The following is a 20170-nucleotide window of genomic DNA, read 5'->3' as shown; positions in this document are numbered from 1 at the left end:
TTTGCTGGTGAATCTTATGGAAGAGAAGGGCCAAAAATAAAATAAGATGAATGGTTTCTGGAAAACCAGAAAGAGTCTCAAATGGTGACTTGATAGAAATGAAAAATCTTGGAACCACCAGGGCCTTCCTGATGATAAGGTCTGAGGCTTTGGACCAGAGGACCTGTCTGAACAAACAACGCAGATCAATTTCCTATCTCTAACCATGAAGATCCAGCACTTTAAACAATATCCTTCATGCATGCTCCAAAACCAAGGCAACATGCAGGTCTTCTCTGCTTCCTCTTTCTCCCCTCCCTCTGCTCTCCTGCCTCCTCTAACTTCCAAGCCTTTTATTAGACAGCAACACTTTGACCCACATTGTGGTGGGTGCTGAATAACACTCAGCATCTCACCTGGATGCTGAAGGTGAAAGATCCGTTCTCAGCACAGGTGGACAGATGGATTGAGCCAGTAGGCTCCCGCTCAGGAAGGGTTATCTCTGGGAGGAGAGGCACAGGTGCTGCTTCCTGACTGGGGCAAGGCTGCTGAGGGAGGCGGTCCCAGGCTGACTCCTGCAGTTCTGTGTCCCTGGGGTTCAAAATCCAGAGCTCCTCATTAGGGCAGCTAGTTCACTATCATTCTTGTCCCAGGAGGACACAACCTTAAAGACTCAGGCTATAAAAAGAAGAATTCAGAATGATGGATTTCCTGCCCCCCACATACCTGTCCACTGCCTCACCCAATTCTCTCCACAGTTCATGCTCATCATTTCCCAGACTTTGCACACATAACACATGGCAATTTCCTAATAAATTACAATGGTCTGGTTTTGCTATAAACAAAAGCATCTCTACCTATGTCATGATATTAGAAAACCTGATTCTATTGTAGGTGTGAAAATAAGTCTTAGACATTTGAGAGTACATAATGCAATGATAAAATTGGCTAAGATATAAAAGTGCAAACATTCAAGGTATCTCTTCCTAATTGCCATTGATTATTTGCTGAATCTTAATTTTTGTTCTCTATATTTTGCACAGAAGATTCTAATCTGTTTCTTTGAATGCTGCTGAATTCCAGTTATATATAAACAGGCATTGCCCAGAAGCTTTTAATCTGATGCAATCCTGTCGTCTGTTTTTACCTGTTTCCTGTGGTTTGGGGGTTGTATTAGTCAGGGTTCTCTAGAGGAACAGATCCTAAAGGAGGTATGTTATAAAAAGGCTATTTATTAAATTGGTTTACACACCCAGAAGCTGGATAGTCCACAATGGTCATTTGCAGGCTGGAGAGCAGGAGGAACATGTAGCTGCTCAGCCCAAGAGGCTGAAGCCTCAGAACAAGAGGGCTCAGCAATGCTGCCCCAATCAGAGACCGAAGGCTTCTGCAAACTCCCTGGAAAATCACTGGCAGAGTTCCCTTGGAAAGAGTGAATGAGTGAGAGTCTGATGTCCTCAGGTTATCCCAGCAGAATCAAGAACGCCTTCAAGAAGAATCAAGCTTGCATCTGCTACAGCTTCCTTGTTCTTCCAACTTGTATTCCACCCAAGCCTCCAACCTACTGGAAAAGAAAGAAAAAGGACTGGAGACTGAATTAGAGCAAATTATATACCATAATTATGTCAAAATGAACCCCAATATTATGTATAACTGTAATGCACTACTAAATTTTTTAAGGAATGAAGAGACACACTACGGAATGAGAGACATATTTGCCAACTAACCTTCTAACGAAGGATTAATAACCATAGTATATAAGACACTCAAAAAACCCCAACAACAAAAACACAAGTAAAACAAGTTTTAAAATGTGCAAATGATCTAAATAAACATTTTCTGAAAGAAGACATACAAACGGCCAATAAGTATATGAAAAAAAAAATTCTCCACATCTGTAATCATCAGGGAAATGCAAGTCAGAACCACACTGAGAAACCATCTCACCCCAGTCAGAATCCCTATTACCAAAACTCATAATAGCAACAAATGCTGGTAAGAGAGTGGAGAAAATGGAATCCTGATACTGTTGATAGAAGTACACGTTAGTACAGCCACTGTGCAAAACAGCACAGAGGTGCCTCCAAAGACTGAAAGTAGAATCACCATCTGATCCAGGGGTCCCAGGCCTGGGTATAAGTTGAAGGAAAGGAAGTCAGTACACGAAAGAGACACCTTCATTCTCCCATTACTGCAAAGCTATTCACAAGATCCAAGCTATGAATTCAGCCCAGGTGCTCATCAACACATGAATGGATAAAGAAAATACAGCATATATACACAACAGAATATCGTTCAGCTATAAAAGAAGTATGATATCTTGTCATTTGCAGCAAAACGGATGGAACTAGAGGACATCATATTAAGTGAAATAAGCCAGACACAGAAAGATGAGTATGGCATGTTCACTCTAATGTGTTAGGACTGAAGAACTTAAAAAAAATACATAACCTGAAAGTAGAAGAGGGATTAATACAGCCTGGTTAGGGGTCTGAGGGGAGGGTGAGATAGGGAAGGGAAGAGAGGGTAGAAAAGGACAGATGGAGACCATCAGCACATGATATATAGAAATATCACACTGAATCTCATTATTTTGTATAACTAATATGTGTTCACATTTATAATAATTTTTTAAATCCTGAAATGGAAGTTTCTGTTCGATTATATACCTTCTTCTGTGAAGTGTCTGTTCAGTTTCTTAGCCCATTTATTGATTGGGTTATTTGGGGTTTTTTTCTTGGTGTTAAGTTTTTTGAGATCTTTATATATACTAGAGATTATTATACTGTCATGTACAACAAATTAGAACAAATAAAAATTTTTTAAAGAAATAAATAAAAGTTTCTGTCCTACAAAAATTGCTGTCAAGCTAGGTACGATGCATGTCTGTAATCCCAGCAATTCAGGAGGCTGAGGCAAGAGGATCACAAAGTTCAAGGCCAGGTTGGCCAAGTTAGTTGGGACCCTGTCTCAAAATAAAAAACAAAAAGGATGAGGGATGAAGCTCAGTGGTAGAGTACCCCTGGGTTCAGTCCCCAGCACCACACACACACACACACACACACACACACACACACACACACATGCATGCACACACAACTTTGTAATAAAAAGAATGAGAAGACCAGCCACAGAATGAGAGAAAGTATCTTCAAAAAATATATCTGATAAATGAACTACTATCCAAAACATATAAAGAGCTTTTAAAACTCAACAATAAGAAAATCACTTAAGTTTAAAATGGACCAACGATCTAAACAGTATGACAAATTTGCTTTTATTGAAACTGCAATCATGGAAGAAACCAGAAAAAATAAAAATTGTTACTTATGAAGAGAGGAGGTAAGCTTGTAGCATGGAAGCGGGTAAATACAGATATCTCTGAATTCTTCTTTTTGTGAATGTGATTTGGGAAGCCTGCTAGGTTTATGCATTTGTTAGATTCAATTCACTTAAACATAAAAATCGAAAAATAACAAGTAACATGCGTGTTGTGTTGGAAACTTTACAATACAAAGAAAAATTCTTTAGGTATTTTAAAATATTGTACCTTGACTGTACATTCTTATTGGAATACATTCTTATTTTTTCTTAATCCTTCCAAATAAATTTATTTTTAATAGCAATATTTTTGGTGGGAATGCTGATATTGTTTTTCTGAAGCCAACGTAGGGGAATTACAAAATAATACTATTAATGTGTCATCTTTGTCTTGGGAACTGGGAATTTCAGAACATCAGAAGAATTTCCAGATGGGAAAAAAAAAAGCAGTTTTTAAATTAAAAACCAATAATCACAGGGACAGGGTATGCAGGTCAGCCGCAGGTGCTTGGCTAGCAGGCTTCAGACCGTGGGTTCAATTCCCAGCACTGCAAAAAATACAAATCTATGGCCCAGCTATGCTGGGCACAGTCGCCCAGCTACTCAGGAGGATGAAGCAACAGGATCCCTTGAGCTCAGGCATTTGAAACTAGCCTGGACAACATGGCAAAATCTTGTCTTAAAAAAAAAAAGCCCTATAATCCCTAATTTGAATTAAAATGTTCTCCTGAATACTTGATACATTTTATCTTTATGTATTTCCTGACTTTGTCTATTGAAAAGCCTAGAAATAATGGTCAACTGAGAAGCAAGGAATGTAACTGGAACCCAAATCGTGGTTCTGAAATATAATTTTTTCAAGATCTGGAACTCTTCAGAGAATTCTGGTTGCCAGCTTGAAAGACTCTTAACTGAAAAACTACAAGAAGATATAACACCAAAGGATGAATAACCAAGATTAAGTTATGATAATGGCTTAAAAAAGAGAAAAGGTGGTCTCTGGCCTCGCTGGCCTTTGGGGGATGGTTCCATCATGGCATCAATGCAGAAACGATTACAGAAAGAATTGTTGGCTTTGCAAAATGACCCACCTTCTGGGATGACTTTTAAATGAAAAGAGTTTTCAAAATTCAATTACACAGTGGATTGTAGACATGGAAGGTGCACCAGGTACCTTATATGAAGGGGAAAAATTTCAACTTCTATTTAAATTTAGTAGTCGGTATCCTTTTGACTCTCCTCAGGTCATGTTTACTGGTGAAAATATTCCTGTTCATCCTCATGTTTATAGCAATGGTCATATCTGTTTATCCATTCTAACAGAAGACTGGTCCCCAGCTCTCTCATTCCAGTCAGTTTGTCTTAGCATTATTAGCATGCTTTCCAGCTGCAAAGAAAAGAGAAGACCACCAGATAATTCTTTTTATGTGCAAACATGTAACAAGGATCCAAAGAAAACAAAATGGTGGTATCATGATGATTCTTGTTGATGCCACTGTTATCATCCTAGCAGAAGATAGTCCTACTGAGAAAATGAGCACTTTGATCATTCAGTCTTTGAACTTTAACCTTTGACTGGAAGTGACCTATAGGCAATGAAGACTACTTCCTTTTGCTGCATTTTTACTCGAGTGCATTCTGGGCGCATGTTGATCGCTGGTTCAGTCCACGCAACTGACATGCTTATATTAGTCATACTGTATTAATGCAGGTGTCAGGAAATGTCAAATATAATTACATTTTTTATTTTTATTTTTTTAAGCTTTTGGAAAAGTTCCAGGTCCTCATGTATTGTGCAATAACAATAACTTCCTGGGTGATTTTGGGACCTTCATTGCCCGCAGTGAACGTTGTAACAGGAAAAGTTTTCATTAACTCCTGCCACTCAATGATTAATGCATGATAGGGCCTATGAAATGAACTTTTACCAGTTATGGTGGGATTATAAATAAAGTGAGGGATCCAACATCACTTTGAAAGTCACCCCAACTGTTTATATTTGGATTCTACGCACTGTGATCCTAAGGTTAACAGCATGAATTAACATGCGTCTTTAAAGGACTGCAATGAAAGGTCATTGCATATCTATTTAATTGTTTATATCTGCTGTCAAATTGTTTTGACATGGAAGGTTTTCAAGTAACATTGGCAGAGAGGTACCATATGTTATCCCTATGGTGAAAATAAATTCATTTGTGGTATATAGTTCTTCAATCTCTGAAGTAAAGGTATGAGTAATATAGAGTATGAGTGGTTTAATCAAGGCTTTATTCTGGAAGTAAGAAAAATGGCAGTGGTGAATAAATTGCTGCAGTCCATCACTTGGGCTTGTCATTGGTACCTTAAAGATTTTTTCCAAGTAGATCACACTCTGTTACTTCCTGCTAGCCATCAGCATGAGCCCTACTGCCTCAATACTATTTCATTTATTTCTGTTTGGAAAATATAAACATATTTTGTTTGCAATCTTGTTGCTTTTGTTACATTTTAAGTCAAGTTTGAATGTTACAGTACTTTAATTGGAAAACTTTTGTCGAGTTTTTTCTTGTAAAATTTCTTTACCTGTAAGTATCATCTTGTTCTTTGATCCTGTACCCTAAAATAAGAAATACATTTTTGACAGAGGCTTAATGTTTTAACAACACAGTGTGGACATTTTTATTTTAAAATTTAGGCAGAAGTACACTATAAAATGGTATGTTTGCTTATTTGTCTCACACAACCATATAGATTTTCCTGGAGGATTTTGTTTTTTTTTATTATTATTATTATTATTTATTTATTTTAATTAAAAATCATAAATTTACATAGGGCAATGTTGTTTGATTCATTCTGTTATTTTTTCCCTTCCCCCCACCCCTCCCACCCCTCTTTTCCCTCTATACAGTCCTTCCTTCCTCCATTCTTACCACCCTCCTTATCCCTAAGCCTAAACCTAACCCTAAACCTAATGCTAACCCCTCATAACCCCCCTTATATGTCCTCATCCGCTTATCAGTGAGATCACTTGTCCTTTAGTTTTTTGAGATTGGCTTATCTCACTTAACATGATATTCTCCAATTTCATCCATTTGCCTGCAAATGCCATAATTTTATCATTCTTCATGGCGGATTAATATTCCATTGTATATATATGCCACAGTTTCTTTATCCATTCATCAACTGAAGGGCATCTAGGTTGGTTCCACAATCTGGCTACAGTGAATTGAGCAGCTATGAACATTGATGTGGCTGTATCTCTGTAGTATGCTGATTTTAAGTCCTTTGGGTATAGGCCAAGGAGAGGAATAGCTGGGTCAAATGGTGGTTCCATTCCAAGCTTTCTGAGGAATCTCCATACTGTTTTCCAGAATGGCTGCACTAATTTGCAACCCCACCATTAATGTATGAGTGTACCTTTTTCCCCACATCCTCGCCAACACCTATTGTTGCTTGTGTTCTTGATAATCACCTTTCTAATTGGGGTGAGATGAAATCTTAGGGTGGTTTTGATTTGCATTTCTCTTATTACTAGAGATGTTGAACATTTTTTCATATATCTGTTGATTGCTTGTACTTCTTCTTCTGTGAAGTGTCTGTTCATTTCCTTAGCCCATTTGTTGATTGGATTATTTGAATTCTTGGTGTAGAGTTTTTTTGAGTTCTTTATAGATTCTGGAAATTGGCACTCTATCTGAAGTATGAGTGGCAAAGATATTCTCCCACTCTGTAGGCTCTCTCTTCACATTACTGATAGTTTCCTTTGCTGAGAGAAAGCTTTTTAGTTTGAATCTATCCCAGTGGTTGATTCTAGCTTTCATTTCTTGTGCTATGGGAGTCCTGTTAAGGAAGTCTGATCCTAAGCCAACAAGTTGAAGGTTTGGACCTACTTTTTCTTCTATAAGATGCAGGGTCTCTGGTCTGATTCCAAGGTCCTTGATCCATTTTGAGTTGAGTTTTGTGCAGGGTGAGAGATAGGGATTTAGTTTCATTCTGTTGCATATGGATTTCCAGTTTTCCCAGCACCATTTGTTGAAGAGGCTATCTTTTCTCCATTGCATATTTTTGGCCCCTTTGTCTAGTATGAGAAAATTGTATTTATTTGGGTTTGTGTCCATGTCCTGTATTCTGTACCATTGATCTACTTGTCTATTTTGGTACCAATACCATGCCGTTTTTGTTACTATTGCTTTGTAATAGAGTTGAAGATCTGGTATTGCGACACCCCCTGCTTCCCTCTTTCTACTGAGGATTGCTTTAGCTATTCTGGGTTTCTTATTCTTCCAAATAAATTTCATAATTGCTTGCTCTATTTCTGTAAGGTACGTCTTTGAGATTTTAATTGGAATTGCATTGAATCTGTATAGCACTTTTGATAGTATGGCCATTTTGACAATATTAATTCTGCCTATCCAAGAACATGGAAGATCTTTCCATCTTCTAAGGTTTTCTTTAATTTCTTTCTTTAGTGTTCTGTAGTTTCATTGTAGAGGTCTTTCACCTCTTTTGTGAGATTGATTCCCAAGTATTTTATTTTTTTCGATGCTATTGTGAATGGGGTAGTTTTCCTAATTTCTCTTTCTGAAGATTCATCACTTATGTATAAAAATGCGTTGGATTTATGGGCATTGATCTTGTAACCTGCTACTTCACTGAATTCACTTATGAGTTCTAAGAGTTTTCTGGTGGAATTTCCAGGTTCCTCTAAATATATAATCATGTCATCAGCGAACAGGGATAGTTTGAGTTCCTCTTTTCCAATTCGTATCCCTTTAATTTCTTTGGTTTGTCTAATTGCTCTGGCTAGAGTCTCAAAAACGATATTGAATAGAAGTGGTAAAAGAGGGCATCCCTGCTTTGTTCCAGTTTTTAGGGGGAATGCTTTCAGTTTTTCACCATTTAGAATGATATTGGCCATGGGCTTAGCGTAGATGGCCTTTACAATGTTAAGGAATGTTCCCACTACCCCAATTTTCTCTAGTGTTTTGAGCATGAAGGGATGCTGTATTTTATCGAATGCTTTTTCTGCATCTATTGAAATAATCATGTGATTCTTAACTTTTAGTCTGTTGATATGGTGAATGACATTTATTGATTTCTGGATGTTGAAACAACCTTGCATCCCTGGGATAAAACCCCCTTTTTAATATCTTTTTAATATGCTTTTGTATGTGATTTGCTAAAATTTTGTTGAGAATTTTTGCGTCGATGTTCATTTAGGATATTGGTCTGAAATTTTCTTTCCTTGATGTGTCTCTGTCTGGTTTAGGTATCAGGGAGATATTGGCTTCATAGAAAGAGTTTGGGGGGGTTCCCTCCTCTTCTATTTTATGGAATACTTTGAGAAGTATTGGAATGAGCTCTTCTTTAACGGTTTTGTAGAACTCGGATGAGAACCCATCTGGTCCCGGACTTTTCTTTGTTGGTAGTCTTTTGATGACCTCTTCTATTTCATTGCTTGAAATTGATTTATTTAAGTTGTGTATGTCCTCCTCGTTCAGTTTAGGTAATTCATATGTCTCTAGAAACTTGTTGATGTCTTCGAGGTTTTCTGTTTTGTTGGAGTATAGATTTTGGAAATAGCTTCTAATTATGTTTTGTATTTCACTTGTGTCTGTTGTGATATTTCCTTGTTCATTCCAAATTGTAGTAATTTGAGTTTTCTCCCTCTTTCTCTTTGTTAGTGTGGCTAAGGGTTTATCAATTTTGTTTATTTTTTCAAAGAACCAACTATTTATTTTGTTAATTTTTCCAATTTTTTCTTTCGTTTCAATTTTTTTGATTTTGGCTCTGATTTTAACTATTTCCTGTCTTCTACTACTTTTGGTGTTGGTCTGCTCTTCTTTTTCTAGGACTTTGAGCTGTAGTGTTAAGTCATTTATTTGTTGATTTCTACTTCTTTTGTTGAATGCGCCCCATGAAACAAATCTTCCTCTAAGTACTGCTTTCATAGTGTCCCAGAGATTTTGATATGATGTGTCTTTGTTCTCATTTACTTCTAAAAATTTTTTTATTTCCCTCCTGATGTCTTCTGTTATCCATTCATCATATAATAGTGTATTATTTAATCTCCAGGTATTGGAGAAGTTTCTGTCTTTTATTCTGTCATTTATTTCTAATTTCAATCCATTATGATCTGATAGAGTACAAGGTAGTATCTCTATCTTCTTGTATTTGCTAAAAGTAGCTTTGTGGCATAAGACATGGTCTATTTTAGAGAAGGATCCATGTGCTGCTGAGAAGAAAGTGTATTCGTTCTTTGTTGGATGGTATATTCTATATAAGTCTAAATTGTTGATTGTGTTATTGAGATCTATGGTTTCTTTATTCAATTTTTGTTTGGACGATCTATCCAGCGGTGAGAGAGGTGTGTTAAAATCACCTAGTATTATTGTGTTGTGGTCTATTTGATTTCTGGAATTGAGAAGGATTTGTTTGACGTACATGGATGAGCCAATATCGGGGCATAGATATTTATGATTGTTATGTTTTGCTGATTTATGGTTCCCTTAAGCAGTATGTAATGTCCTTCTTTATCCCTTCTGACTAGTTTTGGCTTGAAGTCCACATTATCTGAAATGAGGATGGATACTCCAGCTTTTTTGCTGTGTCCATGTGCATGGTATGTTTTTTCCCATCCTTTCACCTCTAGTCTATGGGTATCTCTTTCTATGAGATGAGTCTCCTGTAGGCAGCAAATTGTTGGATTTTTCTTTTTAATCCATTCTGCCAGTGTATGTCTTTTGATTGATGAGTTCAGGCCACTAACATTCAGGGTTATTATTGTGATATGATTTGTATTCCCAGTCATTTGACTCATTTTTGTTTTTTAACATGATTTGGTTTCTCCTTTATTTGGCTATTCCTTTAGGCTAGTTCCTCCCATTGCTGATTTGCATCATTGTTTTTCATCTCTTCCTCATGGAATATTTTGCTGAGAATGTTCTGCAATGCTGGCTTTCTTTTTGTAAATTCTTTTAGCTTTTGTTTATCATGGAAGGATTTTATTTCATCGTCAAATTTGAAGGTAAGTTTTGCTGGGTATAAGAATCTTGGTTGCCATCCATTTTCTTTCAGGGCTTGGTAAATGTTGTTCCAGGCCCTTCTAGCTTTTAGGGTCTGGATTGAAAAATCTGCTGATATTCTTATTGGTTTCCCCCTGAATGTAATTTGATTCTTTACTCTCACGGCCTTTAAAATTCTGTCTTTATTTTGTATGTTAAGTATTTTCATAATAATGTGCATTGGTGTGGGTCTGTTGTAATTTTGTATATTTGGAGTCCTATAAGCCTCTTGTACTTGGTTTTCCATTTCATTCTTCAGATTCGGGAAATTTTCTGATATTATTTCATTGAATAGATTGTTCATTCCTTTGGTTTGTTTCTCTAAGCCTTCCTCAATCCCAATAATTCTTAAATTTGGCCTCTTCATGATATCCCATAGTTCTTGTAGATTCTGTTCATGATTTCTTACCATCTTTTCTGTTTGGTCAACTTTGTTTTCAAGATTAAATATTTTGTCTTCAATATCTGAGGTTCTGTCTTCCAGGTGTTCTATCCTATTGGTTATGCTTTCTATGGAGTTTTTAACTTGGTTTATTGTTTCCTTCATTTCAAGGATTTCTGTTTGGTTTTTTTTTTTTTTTTCAATATCTCTTACTCTTTATTGAAATGATCTCTTGCTTCCCATATTTGCCCCTTTAACTGTTGATTGGTGCAATCTTTTAATGCCTGCATTTGCTCTTTCATCTCCTCGTTTGCTTCCCTGACTGTTTTAATTATGTACATTCTGAACTCCCTTTCTGACATTTCTTCTGCTGTGCTGTCATTGGGTTTTATTGATATAGTATCTAGGTTTGTTTGGGACATTTTCTTCCCTTGTTTTCTCATATTGGTCAGATGTCAGTGGGACTTTGTGATATTGCAGAATTCTTCTATTGGCTTATAGTGTCCCTGTAGATTTCCAGTGTATCACCTTCCTGCCTTCAGTAGCCTGAAGTCTTGGAGTAACTTGATAATGCAGTGCTTCCAAAGAAAGCTGCCCCTAGCCCGCTACTGGTTCCAGGACTTGGAGCTGGCTCCGTGTGGAAAGGCTCTCACTGGGGGGCCTGCTCTGAGAAGCTAGCCTGGAAAGGCGCTTCCCGCCTGAGGGGGCCGGGCTGCGGGCTGCTTGGGGAAGTCCCTGCTGCCCTGTCCTGGTTCCTGAAGCAACCTGCGGGCAGGAACTCACCACCCTGGTTCAGGGACTTGTTGCTTGGTTCTGTGCAGAAAGGCTCTCACTGAGGGCCTGCTCCAAGATGCTGGAGAATTTGGCCCTGTAGGAGGAGCCCACTGCCAGAGTGCGCAGAGCTGCCTGGGGAAGACTCTAGCTGCCCTGCCCTACTCTAATAAGCCACCCGAATCCGGGCCTGCCACCCGGGTAGCACTTCACCGAGTGGGGGAGACTCACCCCGTGGCTCTATTTTTAGTCTGAGTCTCTCAATGCCTCCCCTTCTTGAATCCTGGGTCTGGAGCAACTGGAGATGCAGCCACCCTCTAGTCCGCCATCTTGGATCGCCCCCTGGAAAAAACCTGTGGCCAGGGGAGATGGGGGGGGGCAGGTCCACCTGGAGAGGTCTCTGGCTGCCTTGCCCTGGTCCCAGAGGCTGCTTGTGGGCCAGAGGTCACTGCTGGCTTGGGGACTTGTGGCTGGCTCTGTGTAGAAAGTCTCTCACTGGGGGGCCTGCTCCGAGAAGCTAGCCTGGAAAGGCGCTTCCCACCGGAAGGGGCCAGGCTGCGGGCTGCTTGTGGAAGTCCCTGGCTGCCCTGTCCTTGTCCTAAGCAACCTGCAGGCAAGAACTCGCTGCCCTGGTTCAGGGACTTGAAGCTTGGTTCTGTGCAGAAAGGCTCTCACTGGGGGGGCCTGCTCCAAGATACTGGAGAATCTGGCCCTGTAGGAAGAGCCCACCACTGGAGTGCACAGAGCTGCCTGGGGAAGACTCTAGCTGCCCTGCCCTACTCTAATAAGCCACCCGAATCCGGGCCTGCCACCCGGGCAGCGCTTCACCGGGTGGGGGAGACTCACCCCGTGGCTCTATTTTAGTCCGAGTCTCTCAATGCCTCCCCTTCTTGAATCCTGGGTTCTGGAGTGACTGGAGATGCAGTCACCCTCTAGTCCGCCATCTTGGATCGCCCCCTGGAAAAAACCTGCGGCCAGGGGGACTGGGGGGGGGGGAAGGTCCACCTGGAGAGGTCTCTGGCTGCCTTGCCCTGGTCTCAGAGGCTGCTTGTGGGCCGGAGGTCACCGCTGGCTTGGGGACTTGTGGCTGCCTCTGTATGGAAAGGCTCTCACTGGGCGGTCTGCTCCGAGAAGCTCCCCAACTCTTTTTTATGTTTTAATTTTGAGACAGGGTCTCACTGAGTTTCTTAGGACCTCGTTAAATTGCTGAAACTGGCTTCAAACTTGTAATTCTCCTGCATCAGCTTCCTCAACCACTGGGATTATAGGCATGGGCCACCATACCGTGCAGAACTTCCCAATTCTTGAATACAGAGGGAGAGAGTTTCTCCTTATTGCTGGATAGGGTGGGAGTTCTGCTTCCCCATGAAATCTCCACTCTTACCTGCATGGCTGTGAGGATAGGAGTGCTTCACTACTTCTAAGAGGTGGTGAGAGTCCCAACTCTTCTCTGTTTTGTTTTCTTGTTGAAAAGATTTTGCTTACAACTAAAGTTTTTCTATTAAAAAAAATTGTTGAAAGGTCCCATTCTCAGAACCATGTAAGTTAATGATATAACAACTAGGTTCTCTTTTTAAAAAGCGATTAATGTATTTTATAAATTACCTTTTCACATATGCAATATCTGTTTCTATTCCAATGTTATTTTTACTAATGCCTTATTGTTGCACTCTTTTTGAAATATTCTGCAGGGAATTTATTAATCAATTTGGGCTTTAAAATAAAAGCCAGTTGGCTGAAAGGTCTGATATATGTACCCCAGTAAAACCATCCAATCAATAATTGGTAAATAATATTTTAAAAATTGTTTTTAATCTCTGTAGAAGACATTTTGTAGCTTTATACATGATGTTAATTAAGGGCATATAATTTTACACTCTAAAAGTATAATTGCTGAACTCAGGGGTGGGTAGACTTCAAAAACATGTCTGCTGTAGAAACAACTTGAAAAAAGTTTTAAACCATGGCCAGACACCAAATTGTGGACACTGTTTATACTGCTTATTAGCAACTACCACTTTAAAAAAATCATAAACATTTTTGTTCTGTTTAACTAGATATATGTAAATTCTCAGTGATCACTAAGAGTTTTATCAGTTGCCCTGTTTAACCTAGATGAAAAAACTTTGAATTATTCTTAGTTTTTAATAGCTTTTAACATAAAAGTTGTAGCTGTAAAATTATGTATTTTCATATTTTACGTAATTACTCTAAACTACCAATTTAACTTGATCTTTTTCAATGGGGGGGACAGGAAATCTTTCTCTATATTGCTGGCCCTGTTACTAAAATCATTTTATAAAGAAATGACCTGTGACTTTTATTCACCAAAGGAATCAATATACCAGGTCAAAGGTTAACAATGCTATACTATATATTAATAGGTCTTATATAGCCTCAGTTAAGTTTTTTACAATAGTGTTTTAACATACCTCTCTCTACATATAGATATCATAAAATAAAGTAAAATGAGGCAGAGGAAAGAAAAACCAAATTATTTCAGTACATTTTATGGCTTAAAGAAAATAAGAAATATCCTAAAATATAGGAGCACCAACCATTCAGAATTCATATTCAGGTTAATAGTACTCCCTGGAAATTAGGAGTCAGTGAAAATTTCTTTGCACTTAGATTTAATTATTTTATATGTAAGTTACATTATTAAAAGTCATAAGACATTAATCTGAGTCATTGCTTTTCCAAGGGCAAGTAATGGCTTTGTAATAAGAAAAGAAAAAATTCTCTGTAATGTGTTGTTTAAAGGCAACCAGAATACCTAGAAATGTACGTAGGAATATGCTAATACCCTCTTCCCTCCATGGGGCTTTAGGCCTACAGAATTGTACTTTAATACCTAGAAGATATGTATTCTTTACTTCCTTATTTATTTATTTATTTATTTATTTATTTATTTATTTATTTTAGGCCATTCTTGTATGCCAAATTTTGTTAAAACAGTAATACATTCAGTTCCTTTTTATGCATGCTTAGATCACGACCTTGGCGCCCTTTCAAAAAAAATTTTCAAGTAGGGATTAATGCCATAGGTTTTACAAAGAAAGATTGTTTTTCATTTTTTAAGGGAAATTTTAAAAAATTGAATTTTGTGACTGTTAAGGAATTACTATTCACCTCTAAAGAACTTATAATGTTTAATTCTTCCTTTTAATCCACAGGGAAAATAAGCATTTTTATCCCCAGAAAAAAAGTGCTGAAAGTAGCTTTTATATAGTCAAAAGTTCAACTGGAAAAAGATCTTAATCCTTGTTTTGGTTAGGTACATACATATTTGTTATAAAGTAACTAGAGTCGTTCATTACCTTTTCCCTTCTAAATTTTAAATATATGCAAATACATATACAAATATATATGTCATTAGATACCTGCAGTGGATAATTTGTTCACATTCTAAAACAGGTATCTAGTGACTGCTTAATTCCCAGATTGCATCAAAGACAAAATGACAAATAATGGAAATCAGTAGTGATATGAAAACGGTATGTAACTACATGTTGTTTCTGGTAATCAAGTCTTATTTTTTTTAAAAAGCCTATTGTTTTTGAGAAATGAGATATTTAAAACTTGTTAAAACTTCTTAAAAATAGAAGAGGAGAGGAGGTACTGTGTGTTCAAAAATTTTTTTTAAATAAAGAATTCAGTGTCACTATAAAAAAAAGAGAGAGAGAGAAAAGGAAGCTCACTCAGTGGTCACCCTTGGGAGATGCTGGGGAATCAAATCACTGTTTTTTGTTTTTTTTTTTTTATTGTAAACAAATGGGATACATGTTGTTTGTCTGTTTGTTCATGGGTTAAAGGCATACCATTTGTATAATCATAAATTTATATATGGTAATGTTGTTTGATTCATTCTATTATTTTTCCCTTCCCCCCACCCCTCCCACCCTTCTTTTCCCTCTAAACAGTCCTTTCTTCCTCCATTCATGCCCCCCTCCCTAACCCTAACCCTAACCCTAAAAATCACTGTTTTGAAAGCCAGTACACAAAGGGAAAGAATCTAAAGAGGAGAGCATGCCTGCTGGTTTTCCCATATAACAGTCCTTCAGAGCAAGCAGAGTGGGCTGGGGGCGTGGCTCCATGATAGACCAGCTGCCCAGCATGCAGAAGGCCCCGGGTTCAATCCCCAGCACTGCAATAAAATTAGATTTCAGAGTAATGAGTTAATAAAGGAAACTTTCTTCAGGTAGAAATATTCTAACTAATAAACAAAGGTCCCGACAGAAGATCCTCATTGTGGGGGGGAGGTACTGGAAGTTGAACCCAGGGGCACTCAACTACTGAGCCACATCCCAGCCCTATTCTGTATTTTATTTAGAGACAGGGTCTCACTGAGTTGCTTAGCACCTTGTTGTTGCTGAGGGTGGCTTTGAGCTCATGATCCTCCTGCCTCTACCTCCAGAGCTGCTGGGATTACAGGCATGTGCCACCATGCCTGGTCCTCATTTTTTGATCCATCATCAAATCATGAATCTAAGCAATGATCCCCAATGGCTGCTCACGTCATAAGAAAAGAGGCAACAGAAGAAAGCCTGTCACTGAGGGAAAGTCACAGCACAACCTGTGGTGGGTCCTTCCCCTTCAAAACTCAGTTCCAAAGCTAATTAAGCCTGTAGCTCTGAAAGCCAGTTTACCACTACAAAGTACCAAAGACCCCTTCACACAGCAACCAGCAAAATCGAGGCCACTTCTTTTTTGGTTAATTCATTTTTAATAATTGCAGCTTGAGGTTTTTTTTATTTTTTTATTTATTCTAATTTGTTGTTCATCAAAGTAGAATGTATTTATACATTTTGATAGATCATACATAAATGGAGTGTATTCTCTCATTTTTCTAATTATACCTATTGTAGGATGACATCAATGTTTTTGTCCTTTTCTAACTCAGTACCAGAGATTGAACTCAGGGCTTGAACTCAGGGCAAGCACTCTACCACTGAGCTACATCCCAATCCCTATTTCTTCAACAAATAAATTTCAAGGATAAACCTTAAAGGAACAAAAGAGAGAAGAAAAATCCAGAGATTTAAAAGGATTTACGATTATGAACACAGCCAGGTACAGGGACTCTCTAATCCCAGCAACTCGAGAAGCAGGAGGTTCACAAGTTCAAGGCCAAATTCAGCAATTTAGCAAGACCCTGTCTCAAAATAAAAAATGAAAGGGGACATAGCTTAGAGGTAAATCACCTCCATGTTCAATCCCAGTACCAAAAAAATTAAAAAATTTAAAAAAAAAAACAGATCACGATCAACCAACCAATTGTAATCCATGAACATGATTTGTACTCTGAGGCAAAAAACTGAAAAAAAAAAATGTGGCAATGTGGGTAATTTGAATAACTGGATATTTGGTGGTATTATGTCATTATTAGTGTTTTAAAGTAAAAGAATGGCATTGTGGTTATGCTTTCAAGCAGAATTTTTATTTTGGGAAGGAGGTCAATGGAGGTGGTGCAGAAATGAAACAAAGCCTTGATCAATAATCATTAAAAGTGAGTGACCAGCCACAGAGGGAAGAAGAATGAAATCATGGCATTTGCTGGTAAGTGGGTGGAACTGGAGACCATCATGCTGAGTGAAATAAGCTGGATGCAGAACGTCAAGGGTCAAATGTTTTCTCTCACAGATGAAAGCTAAAGAGGAAAGTAAGGGGGCAGGGAGGCAGCGTGGGGTGGAGGATCCCATGAAAATACAAGAGAGATCAGTGGAGTAGGGAAAGGGGACTGATGGGGAGAGAGGAGGGACAAAAAAGGGAGGAACAGTGGAATGAAAATGACCAAACTAAACTATATACATGTACGACTATACCACAGTGAATTCACCTTTATGCGTATCTGTAATGCACTAATTTTAAAAACCTATAAATAAGTAAGAGACCGTTAAAGTAGAGGAAGGGCGACAGGGAGAGGGAGGAGAGGAGGGAAAGGAGGAGCACTGGGGACTGAAGTGGAGCAAGTTATATTTCACACCTGTATGATGATGTCAAAGTGAACCCCACGGTTTTGTATCACTGTAATGAACTATAATAAAAAAATGAGTGCTGACTGTTGTGCTGGTGCCTCCCATTCACTCCTGCAGCTGTGGCTGTGCAGGGTCCTATACTGATCAGCTGATGGAGGAGGAAAAGGCCAGTGCTGAACTTCAGAATGGGTCTGCTGACCCATAGGTTGCTGCTCAACTCAGGGGGATCTCGAAGGACTGTGGTGAAAGAGTTCCCAGGAGGAAGAGCTGGGGGGATGATGCGTCTGATGGTCCAGGGAGTGTGATAAATGAAGCGTCCTCGGTGCGAATAAATGTGGACTTACAGACTGGGCAGCTGCCTTGTCTGGTAGTGCAGGGATCTGGAAGGAGATGCATTGGAATGTTATGAACAGGAGTTCTGGAAAAGTGTCCTGCAAACAAATGTGTAGGACAAATGCAAACTTTAAGATGACTCCAGTGAAATTCATAAGAGTTGTGTGTTAAAAGTGCGTGAGGAATACTTGGGGTCTCATTACATTGAGGGGAGTATGTGGAGAACTGTTAATTTTTTGGTCAAAAATGGCAGAAGATGGGCCATTTCATATGGCTCAATGGAGTACTGTGCTTTATTTCTGTCTATATTAGAGTATTTACATAACTAAAGCCTTTCAAAAACTGGTGATTAACATGTCGACTACTTCTATGGATGTTCACTGAGTGCACACAGAACCCTACCTATCATTTGGGGGTGACTTTGTAAATTCTGAGTTCCTAAAAATGCAAAAGCAGAGACTCCCAGAATGCCACGTGGTAGCAATGCTCAGGGAGCATCTGACAAGCACTCAGGTGGCCAGGCCCCTCTGTGGGATCACATCTGGTAGAACCTGGTTCCTGCCTCAGCAGAAAAGCAAGGAAGTCCTGATGCCTCTTCATAGAGGTCACTGTAGAGGCTAAGTGAGGCTGGAGGCAGCCTCATCACTAGGTGACCGGTCACTGGGCCACCAAAGGGAGATGCTTGGGTTGCTTCCTGGTTCTTCAAGTGATGGTGAACAGAGTTTGCAAATAAGAATGGAGTTTCTCAGTATGAGAGGACTGAGCCTTAGAAAGGGAGTGTAGGAATGGAGGGGAGTTCCTTCCCGGAGGAGAGGGTTCAGAGAAAGTTGGCAAACTGCTACTTGTCCCCCTAAGTTGCCTCCTGAAGACCTAAAATGGTCCATGCAGGCTTTTTGCTGCTAGGCTCAGCCCCGCAGGAAACAACTATTCAGGGAATCGAGGTGAAATTGCACAATTTGTCTAACAAGGAGTCTCGGGAATTGACTTCTTATTGGCTCAGAAATTGTAAATATTCCCTCAGTTCCTACAATTCATCCCCCTCCCTCACTTCTCTTCTTTGGGCCAGGAGGATACCAATTTGTGCACCTATGAGGCATCCTTCTGGCCCAAAGAAGGATTTTCCTGGAAGCAGAGTCAGCCTCTTTGCCATCCCACACAAAGGAAGAAACCCAACCAGTTTAATGAATGCCTGGGTGTCGGCATCCAGAAGAGGGAAGATAGCCCAGTAAGTAGCGAGAGAGGGAGACTGGAAGGGTGTTGGCAGAATTTTCTAGGGACAGGCTCTTGATCTCAGAGAGTCCAAAAGATTCTATCCCAGCCCAGAACCCAGTGGCCACTCATTCATGCAGTTTGGACTCTTCCACCTGCAATGCTAACAAGACTTTTCCAAAAAATATGATTTGTAACATTGTCTTTTTTAGTAATTGGGCCATCTTTTCCAAGTCCACTGAATGTCTCAGGAAACAGAAGGGTTCTGTTAGCCACAGTTCTGGAGGCAGAAGTTGACTTAGTCCCAATATTGAGTCTTTGAAAGTTTGGAGATTCCGGATCTCTCCGGGCTGAGATGCTGAGAGTCTAGGGCACCAGATGGGATTGGCGTGGTGCTTCCTTGAGTGGAGACTCACCGAGAAGACTAAGGGAACACGTGTATCTTCCAGCTCCCCGGGCTCTTCCTAAGAGCATTGAAACAATAAAGAGGGACAGTGTGAGTGGGCAAAGACTCAGGTGTCAGGGAAGGAGGATGTCAGATCAGCTCATTGCTTCAGTTAATGGTTGAATAAAAAGGTGTTGACTAGCTCCTTTTTGGATATTAAAGCATCTGACTCTTTAGTCAAATTATGAAACTCTGAGGAAGGATGTTTTTAATGTCACAGCATGGCATAAACTTCTAATGTGATGTCAGGACACAGAATGAGAAACTACCTTTGACATGTGGAAGGATTTGATGGAGAAGGGTCTGGGACAGGAATTCCAGGAGAGAGGCCATGAGTGGAAAGGCTGTGGGCTTCAAACTCAGGCAGACGTGCATTTGGAACCAAGCTCAACCACTTAAAAATCTGTGGGAGCTCATACACGTCTGTCTCCTCTTAAAGTCCCAGGCACCTCATGTGTAAATTGGGGATCACACCCCTACTTCACAATTTGTTGTTAGGATGTCATGTCACATATGTAAAGTGCTCATTGCAGTAATTGGCACAGGTTAGGACTTTATTAAATATTATAGAATGTGAAGAAGCATGGAAAGTGGAAATGGCAGGAAAGAATGGGCTTTGAGGAGGATCAGCATTCGCTCCCCAACAGCTGAGGGCAACTTGCAGGAGAGGGGGAGTAGCCAAGAATAGACTTGCCAAAGATCCAGGACA

At 39.4% G+C, this 20170-nt stretch overlaps 1 pseudogene across 1 annotated transcript; it reads left to right on the top strand.

Annotated features, from left to right (window-relative positions):
• The first annotated feature begins 4333 nt into the window (after positions 1–4333).
• Positions 4334–5733, top strand: LOC306646194 (ubiquitin-conjugating enzyme E2 W-like; annotated as a pseudogene). Its single transcript has one exon. The product of its transcript is annotated as a ubiquitin-conjugating enzyme E2 W-like (transcript).
• Positions 5734–20170: the final 14437 nt, after the last annotated feature.

This window comes from Sciurus vulgaris, assembly GCF_902686455.1.
Source record: "Sciurus vulgaris genome assembly, chromosome: 16".
Lineage (NCBI taxonomy): Eukaryota > Metazoa > Chordata > Mammalia > Rodentia > Sciuridae > Sciurus > Sciurus vulgaris.
This window is presented reverse-complemented; position numbering and strand designations above follow the sequence as displayed.